Source organism: Chlorocebus sabaeus, chromosome 8 (assembly GCF_047675955.1).
Source record: "Chlorocebus sabaeus isolate Y175 chromosome 8, mChlSab1.0.hap1, whole genome shotgun sequence".
Classification (NCBI taxonomy): domain Eukaryota; kingdom Metazoa; phylum Chordata; class Mammalia; order Primates; family Cercopithecidae; genus Chlorocebus; species Chlorocebus sabaeus.
This window is the reverse complement of record NC_132911.1, coordinates 26856330-26875131: the sequence shown is the minus strand read 5'-3', so window position 1 is coordinate 26875131 and position 18802 is coordinate 26856330.

Below are 18802 nucleotides of genomic sequence, written 5' to 3'. Positions count from 1 at the left end.
TGAGAGCCTGGTCTCAGCTGTAGGAAGTAAGGGAGGACTCCCACTGTGGGGCTCCAGGGACATCTGCAGCATGTGACAGGCGGTTACTGAGCTTGACATTTGTTGAGTGAATGCCTAAACAATTGAATCAACCCCCAGGGAGAAAGTGAAATTGGGAAATGTGAAAGGGAAATAAATCTTGGAGCCCCCAAATCACCAAGCTAAAGGGCGAAGTCAAGCTGGGAACTGCTTAGGGCCAACCTGCCTCCCACTCCATTCAAAGTCACCCCTCTGCTCACTGAGATAAATGCATATCTCATCGCCTTCTTTGGAGAGGCTAATCAGAAACTCAAAAGCATGCAGCCGTTTGTCTCTCATCTACCTGTGACCTGGAAGCCCCCTCCCTGCTTGAGTTGTCCCGCCTTTCCAGACAGAACCAATATACACCTTACATACATTGATTGATGTCTTATATCTCCCTAAAATGGATAAAACCAAGCTGTGATCTGACCAACTTGGGCACATGTCATCAGGACCTCTTGAGGTTGTGTCACAGGCGCACATCCTCAACCTTGGCAAAATAAACTTTTAAATTAACTGACACCTGTCTCAGCTTTTCAGGGTTCACGGAAACAAAAATTGAGGCTGTGAGATCTAGCCATTCTCCTGAGCATCGGGGCATTATTTTAATTAAGGGAGTTTCCTGACATGTCCTAACTCTCTACTGTTCTCCAGCTGCTTTTTGAAGTGGCCAGGAATACTGTTTTCTTCTGTCCTTCATCCTGTCGTCACCCACGTCCGTGTGAACAGACTACCAAACAGGCTTTGTGTGAGCAACAAGGCCGTTTATTTCACCTGGGTGCAGGCGGGCTGAGTCCGAAAAGAGAGTCAGTGAAGGGAGACAGGGGTGGGGCCGTTTTATAAGATTTGGGTAGGTAAAGGAAAATTACAGTCAAAAGGGGGTTGTTCTCTGGCGGGCAGGGGTGGGGGTCACAAGGTGCTCAATGGGGGAGCTTTTGAGCCAGGATGGGCCAGGAGAAGGAATTTCACAAGGTAGTGTCGTCAGTTAAGGCAGGGACTGACCATTTTCACTTCTTTTGTGATTCTTCACTTGCTTCGGGCCATCTGGGTGTATACGTGCAGGTCACAGGGGATACGATGGCTTAGCTTGGGGTCAGTACCCATCCTAGCGACTGCAAGCTCCAGGAAGCAACTGGGCAGAGAGGAGGGGGTACTGGCGGCAACATGGTGCATCCTGGGAGGTGGAATTCTTACAGGACAGTGCGGCAGGGATAGGAAGCACCTTTTCCAGTGAGCATGTGGGTTTGCAGTTTCTTGTTCTGTGTTTTTGTCAGTCCTCATTTTCATAGTTTCAGGAGAGCTATAGGCACAGAAGATTTCGCCTTCAGACAGCAGAACCACCCCACTGTGATGCTGAGAGAGGCTGGGAGGGTGCTGGCAGCTGGGTCACCCCAACCACTGTTCGTTGTACCTGTCTCATCTCCTGTGTGGGTTTTATGTGGAGCTGAGGGAATTTAGGATTTAGATTTCACCTCCTTTGGTGTTGAGTCTATTAATTAAAAACAACAGGCTCAGCACAGTGGCTCACGCCTGTAATGCCAACACCTTGGGAGGCCAGGGAGGGGGGATCACTTGAGCCCAGGCATTCCAGACCAACCTGGGCAACAAGCGAGACCCCATCTCTCCAAAAATTTTTTTAAAAATTAGCTGGGCATGGTGGTGTGTGTCTGTAGTCCCAGCTACACGAGAGGCTGAGGTGGGAGGATCTCTTGAGCCCAGGAGTTCGAGGCTGCAATGAACTGATTACACCACTGGACTCCAGCCTGGGCGACAGAGTGAGACTCTGTCTCTTAACGTAAATAAATAAAATAAAAACAACGTGGGGGCATGACAAAATACCACAGAACAAAGGGGAGGAATTATCCTGAAGATTCTGTGGAAGAAAATAATCTCTTTAAAAGGCCATCTGCAGTACCTGGAAGGAAGTTTTGGCATCCTTAATAAGGAGTCATCTCTTTAAACAGGAACAGACGGAGGAAGAGGACAGGAGGCTGAGTATGAGAAGGGAGTGAGTGAGTGAGAGCAAAACTGCAAGGAAACTGAGACGATCACAGCGGACTTGAAACTCATAGAAGAGACAGTCAAGAACAAAGCTGCAACCAAGACAGAAAAATGGAGTAAGCGACATGGAAGATAAATTTGAGAAACATTGCCAGAAGACAGGGAGAGGGAAAAAAGAGGAGGGGAGGGAAGGGGAGGAGAGGCAGGGCAGAGGAAGGATTAAAGTCTAACAAAAATTATAGGAAAAAAATAAGAATAAATTAAAACTGAAATGAATGATAGAATTGAAGATTGGAAGTGCTTGTCACATTCCAAACAAATTCATGGCAAATACTTTGAATTATAGGATACAAAATAAATTATAATAACATCCAGGACTACAAAGCAAAACAACACAACACAACAAAAACCTAGCAATTACCAAGGAATAAAAATCAGTCTGCTTTGCCAAAAGACAAATGGGAAAATATGTACAGAATTTTGAGAAAGATTGTGAATCATCTGGAATTTTGTATCCAGACAAGTTGTGCAAAGGTAAAATAAATGACATTTTCAAAATGCAAGGATTCAGAAAATATGCCATAAGTGAACCCCACTTGGAATAATTTGATTGAATATGTGTTATATTGCAAATGTCAAAAGTTCTTGGAAGAGATGATATATAATGTTAAATAGAATTTGACAACAGTGATCATATTATATAACTCCAGATTATAGTAACCAAACCCAGAATATTTGGAGGCAAGGGAAGTAAAGTTTCTTAAATCCCCATATGGAGGAAAAGAGGTGGGAAGGAACAGAATTCTTTTGTAAAGTATTGTTTTATTATGTATTTCTGATATTGAAACAAGTATATGTTGAAAGGTTGCTTTCAGGGACCACTGAAACTAGGAGACTTTTAAAACAGCATACATTTCTTCCAAAACATGAAAAAACAGAGAAGGAAAAAGATAGTCTATGCAGAAAGAATGACAACAAATGAAATAGTAATAAAAGAAAATGTCATCATTGCTATGCCGGCAGATACACATTATCTAAATATTCTTATTAAAAACTAAGATTCTCAAATTTTAAAAACCCTATAATTGGCTTCTGATAAAAAAATCTCAAACTAAATGACCAACTGAATCACAGTACCAAGGAGTCTCATTTCTAACAAAACAGATCCAAACAAAACAGGATGGTGATCATTTCAGGCAGGAATTCAAAGGAAAAGGGCAAAATGAGATATAAAGAGATTTTTTTTTTTCCTGGAAAATAAAAAAGTCATCAAATACATGAGGCACGTTCTTTGATATACACTGAAAGTTTGGTGGTGTAATGATTACCTAGAAACTCAATAGAATTAACTGATAATAAAAGACTTGGTGAAGTGAATTCAAATGACATTAGTTTATAAATATGAACACTTGATATCAGCAATATTCAGGAAGAAAATATGCTGGAAATAAGACTCCATAATAGCAACCGAAATATAAAACTACCTTGAATTAAATTTTAAACCAGAACTATAAAACTTTACTGAAATCTAAAAAACTAATTAGAATAAGCAGTCATAACTCGAAATACCTAGAGGTCTGGTTTTAAATTAGACAAAGTGATTTTTATTTCATTTGGAATAACCAAAAAAAGCAAAATATTTTTAGGAAAACAATAATTTCACTAAGATGTATCTTTTTTTTTTTTTGAGATGGAGTCTCGCTCTGTCGCCAAGGCTGGAGTGCAGTGGCATCATCTCGGCCCACTGTAAGATTTATCTTAAGGAAATATTCAGATATTAGGACAAGAAAATCTGTACAAAAGATCCGTCGTTCATCATGGAATTATTTAAAATAGAAAATAGTTGAACATAATCTAAATATCCAACAGTAGGGGAAGAGTTCGGTGCATTATTCCATATGCTGGAATGCTACGAAGCCACTTAAAAAACAAAATTTAAAAAACAAGAATATTTAAAGACATGAGGAAATGCTTACTTGGCTAAAGCCAAACCCAAACTATAGTCAATGCGATGCCAAATTTGTAACTCTATCATATTTTAGATACTGTTAGCCATGGATAGCTCTGGATGCTGTTTACACGTTTGTTGACCCCTATCCCCCCCACTCCTCCTCCTCCTCTGTTTTCTAGAATGAGAAGCGTGACATTTATAGTGAGAAAGGGTCGCCGTATGAAAACGCCAGTCGGTTAGGTTTGGTTTAGTACGTGCTTCTTGGTGCCCTGGACACAGGGTTTTCTTTTAAGAGCTGCCAGGCTATAAGGAAGACTCACCACAAGCGAAAGCGGGCGTAACCCCTGGGCTGGGTCCCAAGAGAGAGGAAGAGAAAATATGGGGACAAGGGAAGTCGCCGCCTTGACTCATTAGCAGGACGCAGTCACCTGCTGAGAAACAAGCGGCGAAGTTCCCCGGAGAGAAACCGGTGACGCCCTGGAAGAGAGGGGCTGGGGGAGGAACTACAGTGGGAAGGGGCCCTCGCTAGGCACAGCCTAGAAGGTCCGGGTATGCAGGGCGGGCGCCCACGGAGCCCAGTCGGCCGCGTATAGAACTGCAACTACTACTACTACCCAGCGGGTGCAGGAGGCTCATTAAGGCATCCGGGGCTTAAGAAACTTCGTCGGCAGGGGCGCTGCTATTGGCTCCCGCGACTGGCATGATGTCACTGTCATCCAATCTGAACTCAGTTGCTCCTCCGAGTCTAATGAGTTAATTAGGAGTTAATTAACTCTTCCTAAGCCATAGGGGCAACAAAAACAACCCTCCTCAACTCTTCGCTGTACTTTGCCAGATAGAGGAGTAAGAAGGTGGAAATGGAAATAAACTGAATAAGAGCAGACGGGCAGGTTTTATAGATAGAAGGTGTGTGTATATATATACACACACACGTGTGTATATGTGCACATATATACATATATACACCTTAAATCTATATAAATACATATGGTGTATATAAATATATTTACATATATACCATACATAAATTTATATAAATATATATTTACATATGGCATATAAATTTATATATAATTTATATAAATATATTTAACTATATAAGTATAGTTAAATACACATACTATATAAACCATATATAAAATATACCATATACCATATGTACATTATGATATGTACATGTATGATATATTTATACATAAAGTAATGTATGTTCACTCAGAAATATGTATAAGGAATCACCCAGAATTCCACCATCCAGAGTTAATACTATTAAACATTTTTATGCAGTTTCTTTTTATATGTTTAAACTCAAAAGTGTGAGATTTGTACAGAAATTAGATCACACTATATTTTTGTAGCCCTTTTATTCACTTACTGTTTTCTTTGCTATTTAATATCTTCAAATGTATAGGATTTAGTGGCTGTAAACCTTTTCAACTAAATAGACATTCCATAAGTGTACCATTTTCCTTTATGGAAATCTGTGGCATCAGTTTTACTGGCTCCAATGATTTGTACTGAGTATATCATAATTGACTTCTAAAATTTCCAGGACAAGTCTGCGTACCATGGCTCACACCTGTAATCCTAGCATTTTGGGAAACTGAGGCAGGTGGATCACTTGAGGGCAGGAGTTTGAGACCAGCCTGGCCAACATGGTGAAATCCCATCTCTACTAAAAATACAAAAATTAGCTGGGTATGGTGACACACGCCTGTAATCCCAGCTCCTCAGGAGGCTGAGGCAGGAGAATCACTTGAACCTGGGAGGTGGAGGTTGCAGTGAGCTGAGATCATGCTACTGCACTCCAGCCTGGGTGACAAAGCAATACCCCATCTCAAAAAAAAAAAAAAAAAAAATCCCCAACTCACCATTATAAGCAGTACTGCAATTGACACACTTACACATTTGCATACACATTGTATTTTAGGAGTCCTGTTCAATTAGGATAAATTCCTAGAAAGAAAACTCCTGTGTCAAAGATGAAAATAAATGTTAGGCCCTTCTGTCCGAGATGGTAGACTGGACCCAGGTTTCCCTCCTCTTTCTGAGACACCATAACAAAGTTAGTAAAGTTATAAACCCACAACAACAAAGTCAATGGACCATGATGGGGAAGAAATTTGACAATGCCTTTTTATGATTTTGGTCAATTTTCATAATCACCCTAAGAAACAGAGACCCAACATGAAATAGGTCCTCAGCACTGTAGGCTCCTCCTCTACAGAATCCCGTGTAACCTCCCTCAGAGTCCATGAAGGTGGATCTTAAATTACAGTGGTCTGGGTTCTAACAGCTCATCTGGGGGATAGGTGTTCAAAACTTGAAATGCATTACCCAGGAGATAGTAAGATTGCTTCTATATTACTGCGGAATAACTCCATCTACAGCTTTTGTCCCCAAGAGTACTCTTCTTTGTTTCCTTCTTCCTGGGATGTTTCCTACATTCTGGGCTCAGAACCCTGCTGGATGAATCCCCGATACCTGCACTGCCCATGGGTTTCTGTTGAAATGCTCCACCCAGTCCAAGGAAAAAAATGAAGCAGACAGAGACAATGCACTGTCTTCCTTCTTTCTTCTCTTTGGATTTTTGAAGAGCTGTGGCGATCGTCCTTGAAAGGGGCCTTTGATAGGATCAGCCCCCTCATCTTACAGTCTGGGAGCATGAAACCCACTTCCTTTCTCCATCCCAGACAACACCTAGGACCTCAAGTTCTGCAGCCAAATCCTCAGGCCCAGGTTGGGATAGCCAAGGGCAGTCTGTTTCCTGTTTATTTATTTGTTTGTTTATGTTTTTTTCTTTTTTCATGACTTCCCAAATTTCACTGTGTTTGAGCCTCTGCCAGGCACTGAGATACATGCAGAGGATAAGAGGATAACAGGATATGGTCCTTGAACTTGAGAAGCTCATAGTCTAATGGGAGTAAAAGATATTGTGCAAGTGCAGGGACAACATTCGGTTCAAGAACTGAAAGGAACAGTGGAGTGGGGTGGGGAAGGCGGGGCTTCCTGTGAGGAGGAAGGCAGGATGAGTAGAAGAGAAGGAGCATGAGGTAACGTCTGCCCCATCTAGGCTGTACACTCCGTAAAGGCTGACACACAACCGTGAATTTTACTTTCATAATATCAACCGACATAAAGTATTTACTCCTGGGTCCAGTGCAACATATAGTCTTGCAGTCAGAAAACTCCAGTTCATCATTTGCCCCCACCATATACCCATGTGACCTTGGCCAAATTAGTTAACCTCCCTGAGGCTCAGCTTCCTCATGTGGAAACTAGTAATAGTCATTCCCACCAGACAGGTTTATTGTGGAAAATCTATGTCAAGAACTTAGCAGAGGACCTGGCCTGTGCAAGAATCGGTGTCTAGCAGGTATTGTTGTTATTGTTTCAGGCTAAGATTCCAAGAAAACAGGATGCACCCCTACCACAGTCTAAAGTGAGGAGTGGGACCCCAAATCAGGGTATCCAAGGAAGGCTGACAGCCTGTTTTGCAAATCTCAGTGGACTTCCCTCTTCAGCCTATAAGAAGTTAGAAAATCAAAGGCAGAGCTGAGGTTAGAAGGTGGATTTCTTTTCTTTCCTTTTTTCTTTTTTTTTTTTTCCTTTCCTTTTTTTTTTTTTTTTTTTTTGAGATGGAGTCTCACTCTGTCTCCCAGGCGGGAGTACAACAGCGTGATCTTGACTCACTGCAACTTCCGCCTACGGCGTTCAAGCGATTCTCCTACCTCAGCCTCCCGAGTAGGTGGGATTACAGGTGTGCACCACCACACCTAGCTATTTTTTGTATTTGTAGTAGAGATGGGGTGTCACCACGTTGGCCAGGCTGGTCTCGAACTCCTGACCTCAGGTGATCCACCTGCTTCAGCCTCCCAAAGTGCTGGGATTACAGGCGTGAGCCACCGCGCCCAGCGAGGGTGTTGTTGGTATGCTGTGATCTCATCCTTCCTCCCAATCCCACCATTCCAATTCCTTCCCACCCCAAGTCCAAGCTTCCACAACCATGAAGAATGAAGGACGTGTCTTTCTCTTCCTCCAACATGAATGCACTACCGGAATACTTGCTATGTGATCCCTGGAGCTGGGAGGTCACAGTGGGCCACCATCTGACCATTGCTCGAGCAATTCAACAGAGAGTGTCCACGCTTGGCTGACTGCTCTGATGGCAGATGAAAGGGAGGCTGCTGCGTCAGGGACAGTCTGCCAGCTTTGTCAGAACAAAGGGCATGTGACAATGCCCTGAGGAGCAGATGTGGCTTGTGTGTAATCCCACCACTTTGGGAGGTTGAGGTGGGAGGATCACTTGAGCCCAGGAGTTCGAGGCTACTGTGAGTGATGATCACACCACTGCACTCCAGCCTGCATGATAGTGCGAGACCCTGTCTCTAAAAAATATTTTTTTTTAAGTAAATAAAAATAAGAAATGGGTGGCAGGTGGAGGGAGGCTCTTTGAAGAACTCTCCAAAGTGCTGCAAGGGGAAAAGTAAGCTCTAAACACCTACAAGGCCCAGAGAATGCCAAGGTCATCATCATGACCATCACAGCCTTGGACGACCTTTCTTTCCCTCACTCTCCTTCCTATCCCCTGTATCCCCATTCTGGCAGATGGGGCAAGAGGGGCAGAAAAGGAGCTGACGCCACCCGCAAACATGCCCAGGCTGGAGGGGGGCCAGAGTGGTAACGTCAAAGTCAGAAGTTTCCATGGGATATATTGATCATTGAACTGAAGCTGCTTTGGGGACTGAAAGGATGATATTCCATTATCTGATTGAAACAAGAAGAGTCAGGCAGGCCAGGCACGGTGGCTCACCCCTATAGTCCCAACATTCTGGGAGGCTGAGGCAGGGGGATTGCTTTAACCCAGAGTTGAAGACTAGCCTAGGCAACTAAGTGGGACCCTGTCTCTACAAAAAATACAAAAATTAGCTGGGTATGGTGGTGTGCACTTGTAGTCCCAGCTACTTGGGAGACTGAGGCAGGAGGCTTGCTTGAGCCCAGGAGGTCGAGGCTGCAATGAGCGTGATCCTGCCACTGTACTCCAGCCTGGGCAACAGAGCAAGAGACCCTGTCTCAAAAAAAAAAAATTGCTGTGCTTGCTTGAATTTGGTGTATGTATATCTGAAACTGGTTTTGAACCCATTGAGCAGAACGAGGCCAACCCTAAACTACAAAGGAAGAGGCATGAGAGTCACAGCAGCGTTTTGTTAGCAGTCGCAGTGGACTGTATGCATTTCTTCCTATTCCACCCCTTTTTAAAACCTACTTTATGATTTTCCAAGTCCCTACTATCCTTAAATCTAAATCCTAGGGGACTGGGGAAGGTGGACCAGTCCGGCCCCTTCCTCGTCAAGTGCTCCTGAGTGCGGCAGGGAGGGAATGTGCTGGGTGACCCCAGAGCCGATTCCAGATCCCTGCTTCCAGCACCTTCAGCACATAAAAGCATGCAGCAGATAGAACTGGACAGCTGGGGAAGAGGTCACCCTCTTTCCTTCCCTCCCAGTCTCTGGCCCTTTTGACAACCCATGTTAAAAGACTCATTTGTGCACACCCTGCTCTGACATCTCTAGGGGTGTTCAGCCCCTGGGGATTCTGCAATGGGGAGAGGCAGCTGTAGTGCTAGAGGTCAGGATACTCATAAGGCAAATCGTTTTCCCATCCCCAGCTTGCCTAACCCAATTAAAATGTTCCACCACTGGCAATGAACTTAGGTTCAGGCATTTTTGTAATGAGCACAGTATTACCGTTTGCTTTTTAGTTGCTGACCCTGATGGAGCACACACGTGGGGTGTCTGCTGGGCTCTCCGTTACCCTCCCCCCAGAACAGGACCCCTACCCCATACATACAGATTTGCACAATGCAGGCCACCCCCTGGTCAAAATCCTTGGCACCAGACACACACACCTGACCTAAAGTGAGCCAGACGGATTCTCTTGCCTGGACATTCTGAAATCAGGATGGAGAGAGGGCTAGTCTGTCTCTCTGTCACCTCAAGAAATGTGGGCTGGCCACTGCTTGGAAGCAGAGAGGGGGTCTGTCTTGGAGATGGAAGATGCAGATGCAGAATAAGGTGGGGGTGAGAGAAAGGAGAGAGAGAGGGAGAGAGGGAGAGAGGGAGAGAGGGAGAGAGGGAGAGAGGGAGAGAGGGAGAGAGGGAGAGAGGGAGAGAGGGAGAGAGGGAGAGAGGGAGAGAGGGAGAGAGGGAGAGAGGGAGAGAGGGAGAGAGGGAGAGAGGGAGAGAGGGAGAGAGGGAGAGAGGGAGAGAGAGAGGGAGAGAGGGAGAGAGCTGCTGCTGATTCCTGATTCTAGCCAGCTGTCCTTTTTGTGTTGGTTTCTTTGTGATATCTTTCTTGAATGAATTTCCTGTTTTTGCTTATGGTAATTTGGAGTAGATTCCTGTTAATTTGCAGCCAAATGAACTCTAAATAAGATGCAACCTGGTACTAGGAAATGAAGCCGCATATAACCACATAACTGACCCGTTTCAGGGTGCGGAGACAATAGGATCCCATCATTCTGCGATGGGGGAAGCTGGCTGCCTGTCAGTGATATACAAATGGAAACAGCTGGTGAAATCAGTGTTGCTGGGTTTTGGAACTTGGACAGTTTTTCGACTGAGACAGAGGCTTTAGGGGATTGTAAGGCCATGTTGAAGGATGTCAGGCCATGCTGGTGACTGGGATTTCAGTAAAGTGCATGGGGTCAAGTCTGAGGCTGTTGGGCTTAAAGTGGATGGGGAAAACCAGGAAAACTAGGTCAGTTATGCAAACTCCGCTCCTGAAGTCCTTTCTGCTCATAGTATAGGATCTGAGACCACTTAGGGTCAATTCTCGAAGTTAATCACAGGACTCACAGAGCTGCAGCAGTTACACTCGGCAGCAACCTACATCGAGAACTAAATTTGGTGCACCAATTATGAAACAGTGAGGTTCTGGCACTTGGAATAAGGACATTCAGGAAAGGCCAGGGGAGCTGGGAAACCCTGAATCTTCCCAACTTCTTCCAGTCCATTTTTCTGCACCCTCTTGCTGGACAAGATGGGGCGTGCCTCCCACTGTGAAGCACCCTTTGGAACCAGGTTTGGGATGATCTACAAGCCAACAAGGTGAAGGTGGGCTTTCTCAACTGCCCTTCACACCCTAAGGTGAAATCCATGAAGCGGAGAACCCGGGCCCTCCGCCTTCCTTCTAAGAAACTGCAACCCCACAGGCAGGGCCCAGCTCGGCTGCTCAGCTTCGAAAGCTGTCTAGAAACAGCTTTCAACAAATGGAGTCTCCCTAAATTAAATTGACGGGCTGCCAGTTAAGGTTTTATAGGTGCTGTGCTGCCAAAAAAAAACCTCAAGCCCGGAGAACAGGGTCTTTAGATCAACACAAACCAGCCACACACAGGGCACCTTCATCCCTCAGGCAAGCTGCAGGCCAAGCCCGAAGGCTGCCAGCTGCCTTCAGAAGGCATCACATGACCACAGTCAGTTTCTTGTCAGTCTCCTTCTGAGGTGGGCCCAGAGGACCCTGGACAAGGGCAGTATCCCTGTGGGCAGAGCCTACAGTGGTTTACTGGCTCACCAAGGAACTCTCTCGGGTGTCAGCTGGAGTCACCATGCAGGGGTCCACAAGCTTCGTCGTGTGTCCCGTGGGAGGCAGTTCACACTTGACACTGTAACTGCCTGATGAGCGCTTCCTGCCCAATGCACAGACAAAAGCAATTCCTGGAGACCATGGAGTTTAATTGGCCTGAGGCCTGTCACGCCGTGGGGGAGACGGAGTTCTTACTCAAGTCAATCTTCCTGAGCATTTAGAGGCCAAGGTTTATCAAAGGCAGTTTGAAGGAAGGGGTGGAGGTAGTGAGGCAACGGGTGGTTGCTGCTGATTGGTTGGGGGTGCAATCATGGGGCATGGGAAGTGTTCCTCCTGCACGCTGAGTTGCTTCTGGGTGGGGCCGCAGGAGCAGTTGGAGGGCCCAGTTGGGGCCACTGGTCATCAGATGCGCAAAAAACCTGAAGAGATACTTCAAACGGCCCATCTTAGGTTCTCCAATAGTGATGTTACTTGCAGGAGAGACTGGGGACGTTGCATATCGTGTGACCTCCGAAATAATGGCGGGCAGTCGTTTCTGTCTGCACCTTAGCCAGATTCAGCCTCCTCCCCTCCTTCTAGCCTGGCGATCTCTCATGAACTTTACAAAGGCTAAAGTTTTGGGGAAGGGCTGTTATTATTTCAACTTTATTATTTATTGATTATTATTTGAACTGTAAATTAAATCTCTCCTAAAGTTAGCTTGTCCTAAGCCCAGAAATAATTAAGGGCAGCTTGAAGGCCAAAGGCAAGATAGGTTTGGGGTAGATCAGATCTCTCCCACTGCCATAATTTTCTCGCTGACAATAATTTTTGGAAAGGTGGTTTCAACACCAGTAGCCTGCCCAGGGGCTTCTGTCTTGAGGGTCCTTCCTTCTTTGTGTTTAAGTGGGAAAGCTTTATGGCTACTGGCCAGCCTTTCTCCCAGTGTTCTGTATCAGGTGGGTTATAGATGGTGGGCTGTTGTCATTTGCTTTATAGACCCATCCATCTGGGACTGATCTGGAGGAGAAAGGGGCGTTGCCTGGGATCAGGACCTCACCTCTGTGTAGAAAGGAGGAAGTGACCATATTCCCGGAGGCAGTTACATCTGTACTGTGCGACCTCACTGCCGTGGGAAGAGGCATGGACTCCAGGCTCAGGCAGGGTTAGTGGATTTTGTTTTCCTGAGAGCTTTGAACTGAATCTAAGAGAAGGCTAATGGGTTTCTCTGTGTGGCCCAACGACAACGAACGCCAGTACCACCAAAAAGCACTGGCATCCTTCATGGCTGTGAGGCAACCACATGCAGGAGCAGCACAGAAGGTGGTCTGCAAAGATGAATGACGCAGCTTTGCAGAGAGAGGAGAGAGATGCAGAGAAATACAGAGGGAGAGAGAGAGAAAGAGAGAGAGAGAAAGAGGGGGAAAGAGAAAGAAAGGGAGAGAGAGAAAGAGGAAGAGAGAGAGGGAGAAAGAAAGAAAGGGAGAGAGAGAAGAGGGAGAGAGAAAGAAGGAGAGACAGAAAGAGGGAGAGGAAGAAAGGGAGAGAGAGAAACAGGGAGAGAGAGAGAAAGAAAGAGGGAGAGAGAAAGAGAGGGAGACAGAAGGAGAGAGAGAAAGAGGGAGAGAAAGAGAAACAGCAAGAGAGAAAGAGGGAGAGGCCGGGCGCGGTGGCTCAAGCCTGTAATCCCAGCACTTTGGGAGGCCGAGACGGGCGGATCACGAGGTCAGGAGATCCAGACTATCCTGGCTAACACGGTGAAACCCCGTCTCTATTAAGAAATACAAAAAAAAAAACTAGCCGGGCGAGGTGGCGGGCACCTGTAGTCCCAGCTACTCGGGAGGCTGAGGCCGGAGAATGGCGTGAACCCGGGAGGCGGAGCTTGCAGTGAGCTGAGATCCGGCCACTGCACTCCAGCCTGGGCGACAGAGCGAGACTCCGTCTCAAAAAAAAAAAAAAAAAAAAAAGAAAGAGGGAGAGAGGGAAAGAAAGGGAGAGAGAGAAAGAGGGAAAGAGAAAGAAAGAGAGAGAAGAAAGAGGGAAAGAGAAAGAAAGGGAGAGAGAGAAAGAGGGAAAGAGAAAGAAAGGGAGAGAGAGAAAGAGGGAGAAAGGGTGAGAGAGAAAGAAAGGGAGGGAGAGAGAAAGAGGGAGAGAGAGAACAAAAGAGGGAGAGAGAGGGAAAGAAATGACTGACTCATTATTGCTTTTCTGACTCTTCTTTTTTGGAAGGAACCCTCTGTTTTGGGTTCCATAAATTATTCCCAACTCCCCTTTTCTCCCCTTTTCTTTTCTGGTAACTATTTATTTTGAAATAATTACAGATTCAGAAGAAGTTGCAAACATAGTATAGAGAGGTCCCACCTACCCTCTACTCAGTTCCTCCTATGGTTACATTTTACAAAACTGTGGTACAATGTCAAACCAAGAAATGGGTGCAATGTGTTTCTATAGTTCTACGTCATTTTATCCCATGTGTAGACTGGTGTAACTACCACCACAATCAAGACACACAACTGTTCCATCCCACAAAGATTTTTCTTTTTGCTACCCCTTTTAGAGTCATCCTTCCTTCCTTCCACCACTCCTAGCTCCTGGAAACTACCAGTCTGTTCTCCACCTCTATAATCTTGTCCTTTTGTGAATATTCTATCAATGGAATCATATACTTTGTGACCTTTTGAGACTGGCTTTTTTTTTTTCTTTCTCAGTTTGATTCCCTTGAGATCAACTCAAATTGCTGTGTGTATCAGTAGTTCATCCCTTTTTGTTACCAAATAGCATTCCATGGTATGAATAAACCACAGTTTGTTTATCCATTCACCTATTGAGGGGCACGTTGGTTATTTCCAGTTTGGGGCTTTTATGAATAAAACTGTGATGAGTATTTGTGTACAGATTTTTGTGTGAATATATTTTCATTTCTCTTGGAATCATGCCCAGGAGTGCAATTGCTTGGTGATCTGGCAAGTATATGTTTAGTTAAGAAACCCCCAAACAACTCTCCAGAATGGTTGTACCATTTTCCGTTGCCACCAGCAATGCATGAACTATCTAGTTTCTGTGCATTCTCATCAGCATTTGGTATTGTCACTATTTTTGTTCTTTTAATGAATAGAGACAGGAGTCTCACTATGTTGTCCAGGCTGGTCTTGAACTCCTGAGATCAAATGATCCACCTGTCTAGGCCTCCCAAAATGACTGGTGTGAACCACTATGCCTGGCCTACTGTTTTTTTTTTTTTGGTTTTTGTTTTTTTGGTTTTTTTTTTTGTTTTTTTTGAGACTGAGTCCTGTCTGTCTCTAAGGCTGGAGTGCAGTGGCATGATGTCGGCTCACTGCAACCTCTGCCTCCTGGCTTCAGGTGATTCTCCTGCCTCAGCTTCCCAATTAGCTGAGGTTACAGGCACGTGCCACTGCACCTGGTTAATTTTTGTATTTTTATTAGAGATGGGGTTTTGCCATGTTGGCCAGGCTGGTCTCCTACTCCTGACCTCAAGTGAGGCCTCATCATGGTCTTAAATTGCACTTGCCTTATGGTAGTAATGTTGAATATTTTGTCATGCATATGTTTGCTATCTGTATATCCTCATTGGTGAAACATCTCTTCATATCTTTTGCCCCTTTTCTAATTGGATTGAATGGGTTTTGTTTGTTTTTGTTTCTTAAATTTTTTTGTTGTTGTTGAGATGGGGGTCACGCTATGTTTCCCAGGCTGGTCTTGAACTCCTGTGCTCAGCAGTCCTTCTGCTTTGGTCTCCCAAAGTGCTTGGATTATGGGTGAGAGCCACCGTGCCTAGTGAATATTTAAAATTTGTTTTACTGTTAGATTTTAATATAAATTGTCTTTTTTTTTTTTTTTTTAAAGAAACAACCTTGGAATGTGCTTCTGTTACTTGCAAACCTAAGATTCATTTACAGTCTGCTCTTGTATTTAATGACATCATAATAATAGCTAACATTTACTGAGCCCATACTTTGTGCCAGGCACTGTTCTAAGTGATTTACAGGTTTTAGCTCACTTGATAAATATTGCTTTTATAAACATCATATGTTGTGGTTATAAATATTAACCGCCATTACAATTTAGTTAACAAATCTAACCATGGGCATAAACAAACAGCTCTAGCAATCCGGCTTTGCTTGGCTTCAAATCGGTTGAGTTGATTTGTGTTTTAATTGGTTGAAGGAAAATCTAAGCCACTAGTGTCTCCAGAGCATGTGAATCAGGACAGCCACTCTTCAGGTGACATAACAGAGTTCACATTTTTAAAATTACACAGTGCAAACATGTTTTTACTTGTTTCAAGTCAATAACTGATAATGTTCAATTCAACAAATTCTACAGAAGAAAATCCCACAAACTGCAATTTCCCATTGATCAATTCCCATTGATGTTCTATAGTTTTTACAAACCACATCGGTGTGAGTGGAAGAGAGACGCATGTATAGATTAGATACTATGAATTCCCTTGTGAGACTAGGTCCACTTTTTCTGAGGGTTGGGAAGTAGTCCCGGGCTCCATGAGGGTCCTCAAGGTGACTTCCCAGCTGGTCCTATGGTAGAACTACCTCTGAGAAGGGCAGGGGCCCCTTCCTTTGTGCCTGAGAGGCTGTGAGTGTGAGTTATTGTATGGTGAAGTCAGGTCACCGAGCAGTGGTTGCCCTGGGATTCCTGGGCAGAGATATAGGAATCAGGTCCCCATGGTGCAGCCAGGCAATGCGTGGGGATTCAGGGAATGGCCGCACACACCCCCTCCAAGTATTGTTGCTGTAGTACAACTTGGGCTGCGAGAGGTGGTGTCTGCAGAGGTGATGTTGCTGACCTGTGCGGTGTGGGACCTATGCTTCTTTGATTAAAGTCAGCGTTTGAGTGGATTGATCACAAGCAACAGGTCTAACCCGAAGTTGACTTGGCAGGTCCAGGGCCAGCCCACCTTTCTCAACGACGCTCACAGGGGCTTTCCATACTGCGGTGTGAGGAGCACAGCGCCCACCTCGCCTTCCCCTCCACCTGCTCCCTGATCACCATCCCATCCTTCTGAGTCTCCTAGTTTTGACCTTGCTGATTTCTTTTCTGATTTTGGTCTCTCCTCACCCTTGGTTCTATGAACTTGATTCTTCGTACATTTTCTTACCATCACTGTGTTTCTTGTTTTAGCAACATATTGCTTTATGTCATCTCAGAGAAGTCCCAGGGACTCTCCCACCCAGTAGGTCTTTGGGGCCGCGGCTCTACCCTGCTTACCTTACTCACTCTCTCGCCAGTGTCTCCCACATCCCGTTCCCGAGAGCTCAAATCTAGGCCTCCCTACATAACAGGTAGCCTGTTTGAGGTTATCTTTCCCATCGGAGTCTGTTTTTTTTTTTCCCATCGGAGTCGGTTTTTTTTTTTTTTTTTTGTAAATGGGGTGGGTAATCCCTTTCTCACAGGGCAGTTGTGAGATGTACTGAATGTGTGTTGTGTGTGTGTGTGTGTAACGATCACAGCCTAGTACAAAATGGAAACTACGTAATCCTAGAAATAAAGCAGCCCTCCCCATGACTCCTCTCCCCCACCTTGGTCTCTGCTGTTAGGCATTGATGTCCCGTCTCTTTCTCCCCCATCCCCCGTTCCAGCCCTACCCTCCTTCACAGTTAGTGAGGGGGACTCAGACTGAACTTGCTCCTCCCCTAGCAGCAGAGGATCTCTGATTGGCTGCCGTCACCATGGCAACCCACTGCCTTCTCTCCCCATCCCTCACTTTCCAGAGCCAGCAGATTTGTGGAGTTCCAGACTTCTCGGGGCTGGGAGGGAAGATACTGGGGGAGGACAGAGAGGCCCCCTTCACAGCCAGGACAACCATGCATCTGGGGTTTGCTTGGACTCCAAATTCCAGCCTCGTATGCAGTGTGGCCTCTCCTGTCTCCACATGTTGAGGGAATGACTTTCTGATATCCTTAGTTGTCCTGATTCCCTCTGAAATGGCTCAGCTTGGTGGCTGAGGGTCCTGGATTAGTGGCATGTGGCATGAATGATAAGTGTGCTGTTCAATGACACTCACTGAATGTCAAACAGCACAGTGTTCATCCTGCCGTCCTTGCAGCCCTGCTGAGGGGATTACGCCATAGATTCAGCCCTGGTGTGCTTTGAAAACCTCAAAGGCTGTCAGGGCTCATTCCTCATGCTGGCCACCCCTTGGCCAGGAGCTGGCAGCCTAACTGGGGCCCTCCCCTCCTGATGCGAAGTGGGGGCTTGGAGATGTGTGTCTACATGAGGCCTCCTGGAGAACCACACGGGGTGCTGCGGTTAGATGCCAGCCTGCAGGTCCTGGCAGTGGGGTGCAGGTCAGGGGTTCGTGCCAGGGCTTGAGAATCTACTTACTCCCCAGCACAGTCTGCAGGGTGAACACGTGATATCCATGCATTAACTATGATTTTCAAATGCTCATTGATGCTATTGTAGTTTAAAAATAATAACTTCAAAGCATGGACTGAATTCAAGGCAACTTTTGTTATTATTCGTGTTCTCACTCAATAGGGGCGTGGTGGTAGAAGGTTAACAAACCCTCCTAAAATAGGGTGAGGTGCCAGGCGTGGTGGTTCATGCCTATAATCCCAGCACTTTGGGAGGCCAAGGCAGGTGGGATCCCAGAAGTTTGAGACCAGCCTGGCCAACATGTCGAAAACCTGATTCTACAAAAAATTAGCTGGGTGTGGTGGTGCACGCCTGTAGTCCCAGCTACTGGGGAGGCTGAGGTGGGAGTATCACTTGAGCCTGGGAGGCAGAGGTTGCAGTGAGCCATAATCACGTCCCTGCACTACAGCCTCAGTGACAAAGCAAGACTTGGTTAAAAAAACAAGGAGTTGGGGGAGCAAGGTGATGGAGTTCTCATACATGCCACAACATGGATGCTCCTTGAAGACATGCCAAGTGAATGAAGCCAGATACAAAAGGACAGTACTGTTCGATTTCAATGATATGAGGTGCTAGAATAGGCAAATTCATAGAGACAGAAAGCAGATTGGGGTTAGCTGGAAAGGGGAGTTATTGCTTACTGGTTACATATGAATATTGGAGAAGATGCAAAAGCTCTGGAGATGCAAAGCTGTGATGGCTACACAACAATATGTGTGCACATGAGGCCAGTGAGCTGTACACTTCAAAACAGTGAAAATGCTGAGTGTTATGTTGTACATGTTCGGCCACAATAAAATTACTCTTCCCCGGCCGGGCGCAGTGGCTCATGCCTGC